General features: G+C 45.6%; 1 pseudogene; it reads right to left on the bottom strand.

Annotated features, from left to right (window-relative positions):
- Positions 1 to 4,236: 4,236 nt before the first annotated feature.
- LOC105996873 overlaps positions 4,237 to 5,364 on the bottom strand; it is a 12,868-nt pseudogene continuing 11,740 nt past the window's right edge.

Here is a 5,364-nt window from a genome sequence, read left to right as displayed (position 1 = left end):
AACTTCTCTTTCTCAGAGAACAACGGGTTAAGTCTGACCAGATTGTCTTTTTTAGGAAATCCAGTTCTCCACCAACTCCTGGGGGATGCCTGGGGCTTGAGTCTATGCCAGGCTCCACTCCTGTCCAGAACCTTTCATTCCAAAAGTTTTAACCAAGTGTATGTGGCGTGGCACAGAACCCATAACCAGCAGTGACAGTTCTGATGCAGACCCCAGTGAGACCCAACCGCTCCACAGCCTGAAGAACAGGAAGAAAGAAAACTTGCACCATCCAGCAGAGGCAAATCCAAAGTCTAGCAAAATCCCTGCTTAGGAATCCACTAGTGCTCAAAGAAGTGAGAAGGAGCTAGCCCAAATGACCCTTGCTCCTCATGCTAACTGCATTGCTGGCCCCAAAGGAGATGACATTTGCAAATGAATCAGCTACATTGATCCATCAGGTTCTGGGTGAGAAGGTGATTTTTTTTTACCCACCAGATTATCTGCTTAAACCACCAAAGGTTACTTTCCACTCCAGAATCTACCACTGCAACAGCAGTCAAGAGCCAGGGAGCCCTCAGACCCAACATCCTTACACACGTATACAGGGTTAGCTGCATCTTGTTCTTCTGATACACTAAAACCTTGCAGATAATGTGGTTGGAAGCACAGCCACTCAGTATTTGACCAACAGAGCAGAATATGACAGGATAGCCAGACAGTGGACACAGAGATACTCCACTGAATTCAAACCATTTGTATGCAGCGTAAAGGAACCAAAGTCTTCTTCTCACTGTGCTGCAAATCTTTATACCCTTTACAATGTGGGCTTCTTTGCTTTTATGCTTTGGAGACTGGGAGACTCACTGAAAAGATAAATGCTATCAAGAGTAGCACTTTGTAGCTGTCGACTAATTATGTTTAAAATGTCTAATTAGCCAGTTCTGTTGGCATTAGCCACCAATTGGCCTCAATCTGAAGATAGAGGTTGAAAGTCTGTTAGATTCTTATCCCCAATTATCAGCCAGAAAACCAGAAGTAGTATCATGGCTTAGAGAGGTAGAGCGTTAGCCTTGAGCAAAAGATCTCAGGGACAATATTCAGGACCTGTGTTCAAGTTCCTAGATCAACAAAAAATAAAAAAGAAAGAAAATATCTTTTTGTAGCTGGTTAGTAGTGGCTCATGCATGGAATCCTAGTGACTCAGGAAATCCCAGTGAGTCTAAGGAACAAGGTTCAGTCTGTGAGACTGGTATCTTCAATTAACTACCAAAAAGGCAGAAGTGGGGGCTGGGAAGGTGGCTCAGTGGTAGAGCGCTTGCCTTGCAAGTCTGAGGCCCTGAGTTTGATTCCTCAGCACCACATAAGCAAAAATAAAAAAGGTGGAAGTGGCGCTGTGGCTCAGGTGGTAGAGCGCTAGCCTTGAGCTGAACAGCTGAAGGAGTGTGCCCAGGCCCAGAGTTCAGGCCCCACGACTGGACCAAAAAAAAAAAAAAACCAAAAAACAAAAAGGCAGAAGTGGTGCTGTAGCTTAAGTAGTAGAGTACTAGTGTTGTAAGGGAATTCAGGCCGAGAAACAGAGAAGCCATCACTTAAGAGGCCCAATTAGGAGTCTTTATTGGAAAGCAGGTAGGCTGCTGATAGACTCTTTCTCAAAGACCAGCAGCTGCAAATGCAGCTACCACAAAGCTTATATGACCAAATGCACCTAAGGTGTGAGGAATTGATCCTAACAAAAGTAGTGTACAGAAGCAAAGATAACCAGATGAAGACATTTAAACCTAATAAAGGTGTTAAAAAGAAGCAAAGACAATTATCTAAGGGAAGGAAGACTTTCCTGGAGCTTAGCAACTCAGCACACCTGTGTAATCCAAAGAATGTCCTCTATCACCTCTAGAGTGTTTCAGAGCTGTGTGGAAAGCCCCTGTGCCCAGCAAGGCACCAAGATGGCTGTAAGGACAAGGCCTATTGCTTCAAGCATATTGCTTAGACCCAACCTCCTAACTTCACTGGCTTTAAGAGAAAAAAACCCTCAGGGACAGCTCGCAGGCCCTGAGTTTAAGTTCAAGACCAGGCCCATATTTTACTAACAAGTCTTGCTTTTGAGGAGGTATTTGTCCGTCTGTCTGTCTATCTGTCTGTCTGTCTGTCTGTCTGTCTATCCATCTATCTGTCTATCTTGATGCTGATCCTGGTGCTTAAACTAAGATTTTGAGTGCTGTCTCAGAGTTTTGTTTTTTTTTTTTTTTGGTGAGTCATGGGGCTTAAACTCTGGGCTTGGGGCCTGTCCCTGAGCTCTTCAGCTCAAGGTGAGCGCTCTGCTGCTTGAGCCCACAGAGCCACTTCTGGTTTTCTAGTGGTTAATTGGACATAAGAGTCTCATGGATTTTCCTGCCCGGGCTGGCTTTTTTGTGTGTGAAAATACTATACAGAGGGGTTACAATTACATGAGCAGGGTAATGAGTACATTTCTTATTGTACATTGTTGCTTCTTCCTTTGTTTCCCCTTACCATCCCTGCCCTCCCATCTGCCCATCCCCTATACATGAGTTCCTTTTGTTGCCAGTCCTGGGGATTGAATGTAGGGTCTGGGCGCTGTCCCTCAGCTTCTTTTGCTCAAAGTTAGCACTCTATCACTTGATCCACAGCACCACTTCCAGCTTTTTCTGTTTCTGTGGTACTGAGGAATGGAACCCAGCCCCTCAGGCTGGCTTTGAACCATGATCCTCAGATCTCAGCCTCCTGAGTAGTTGGGATTATATGCATAAGCCACTGGTGCTTGGCCTTATTTTTTTTTTTGGGTCCAGTCCTGTGGCCTGAAATCTGGGCCTGGGCGCTGTCCCTCAGCTCTTCAGCTCAAGGCTAGCCCTCTACCACTTAAGCCACAGCGCCCCTTCCAGCTTTTTTTCTTTTTTGCTTATGTGTTGCTGAGGAATCGAACCCAGGGCCTTGAGCATGCAAGGCAAGCGCTCTACCTCTGAGCCACCTTCCCAGGCCCATCGGCCTTATTTTTTATTTTAAGGCTAGCACCCTATCACTTGACCCATAGCTACACTTGGAGCTTTTAGTGATTAATTAGAGATAAGAATCTCCTGGGCTTTACTGCCCTAGTTGACTTTGAGCCACAATCCTCAGATCTCAACCTCCTGAGTAGCTAGGATTACTGGCATGAGCCACTGGGGCTTGGTCTCAATATATTTTTTGTGATGTACTAAGGACACTTGTCCTCAAGTCTACAAAGTGTGTGTGTGTGTGTGTGTGTGTAGCCAGTCCTGGGGACTGGAACTCAGGGCCTGAGCACTGTCCCTGAGTGTCTTTTGCTCAAGGCTAGCACTCTACCACTTGAGCCACAGCACCACATCTAGCTTTTTCTGTGTAGGTGGCACGGAGGAATTAAATCCAGGGCTTCATGCATGCTAGCTCTGCAAGCACCTACCACTAAGCCACATCCTCAGCCTTATCAAAAAAAATTTTTTTTACACATGACATAGGTTTTTTTTTTTTTTTTTTGCCAGTCATGGTACCTGAACTCTGGGCCTGGGCACTGTCCCTCAGCTCTTCAGCTCAAGGCTAGTACTCTACCACTTGAGCCACAGCACCACTTCCAGCTTTTTCTGCTTATGTGGTGTTGAGGAATCGAACCCAGGGCCTCATGAATGCAAGGCAAGCACTCTACCACTGAGCCACCTTCCCAGCCCCATAGGTTTTATTCTTAAATGATTCAGTAATATGTAATAAGTTCTTAAGTCCTACCATCTAGTTATTTTGATTAAGGTAAACTATCAGCAGCCCAAACAAGTAAATTAGTACTCATTGTTCTAACGCTTAGCCAGAATAGACTGTTTAAGGCTGGCTGCTGCTTTGTATCAGTTACACATCACCACTTACTACTTTTGCATAGATAAAGCCCCTGACTATTTAGAAGGTGTGAGAAAACATTACTTTATCCCTTCTTTCTTCATAGCATTATACTTTTCGGTTTGATCCTATTAGATCTAAGAAAGAAAAAGTGACAGTAACACATTGCTTGAGCTGAAAGGCCTAGGAAAACAGACAACATACACTCAGTAAATCCCTGAGAAATAAGAGGCAAAAAGATGACCCTTTGGATAAATACCAAATTTATACAAAGAACCTAGACTGGCTACTCTGCAAACAGTGCAGGGACCTGCTACAGCATCCAGAAATGATGGAATGTCTCCCAGAACAGGGCAGAGGGCGTCTACCCACCACCCATAGAAAGGAGCTTCTCCTGTCCTATCCATGGATGTGACAGTGCTTGTGGATTTATGATTGGATGTCACACATGAAGGCCAAGAGGGTTTCTAGAAAGTTCTCCCTGTTCTGCTGTAAGTCATTCTAGAGGATGCTCATCTTCCCCTTGGTCTCCTTCTCCTCCTGACTGCTGCAGCTGCCATGGGATCCCAGTGCCCAGCTTCCTTGGCCTTGAACTCTATCTCCCTCTGCAGGCCGTGCTGTGCCATTTCAGCCTGGGCTTCCCTCTGGTTTGTCTTGCCCTTTGGTTCTTTAGTTTGTGGATCTTGGACACCTTCTGCATGGCATGCATCTCAGCCTGCAGCAGCTGCTGAATCCCCCGTGACTCACCAGCCAAGGTGGACTGGATGCTGAGGCAGACAAAGGCCCTACTAAATATTATGGTGCATCTTAGCTAATTCATTCTCTGTATGTGTTATGTGGTCACAAAAGTAGTGTGGATGACTGGGAATGAAGGCATTTGTATTAAGCCCAGATCTCTTTCTCCACTCCTTGGTTCATGCCACTATGACAGTGTTTAACCTTTGTCAGTTTGTAATGGGAGAATTTCCTTTTATTTTTTGTAGGTCAGAGAACACTGACGTGTCATGTCAAACACAATGACTTTGCTCCTGAAGGCACAGTGTCCTGTCCTAACGTTTCCTGCAGTCTTGAGAGAGATGATTGCTGATGAAACACAAGTTGTGGATGTGAAGACAACAGCAGCTCAGCCCATCTCAGCCACCCTGCCCCACCTTCAGGATTACAGAGATTATGGCCTCGGTGTTGAATCTGGAGAACTGAAGTCTTTTTTTTCTTGATTAGTTGTGGTGCTTGAACTGTGGGCCTGCATGCTGTCTCTGAGCTCTTCAGCTCAAGGCAAGCACACTAACAGTTGAGCCACAGTTCATTTCTGGTTTTCTGGTGGTTAATTGGAGAAAAGAGTCTCAGGGACTTTCCTGCCCGGGTGGGCTTAAACCATGATCCTCAGACCTTGCCTCCTGATTACCTAGAATACAGGAGTGAGCCACTGGCCCCTGACTTTTTTTTTTTCTTCCAGACTTGAGGTTTTAATTCAGGGCTTGGGCTCTGTGGTTGAGCTGCTGCTTCCTCCTCCTCCTCCTCCCCCTC

The sequence above is a fragment of the Dipodomys ordii genome, unplaced genomic scaffold, assembly GCF_000151885.1.
Source record: "Dipodomys ordii isolate 6190 unplaced genomic scaffold, Dord_2.0 Scaffold138, whole genome shotgun sequence".
NCBI classification, from domain to species: domain Eukaryota; kingdom Metazoa; phylum Chordata; class Mammalia; order Rodentia; family Heteromyidae; genus Dipodomys; species Dipodomys ordii.
Note: the sequence above shows the minus strand (reverse complement) of the source record. Positions and strands in the feature narration are given on the sequence as shown.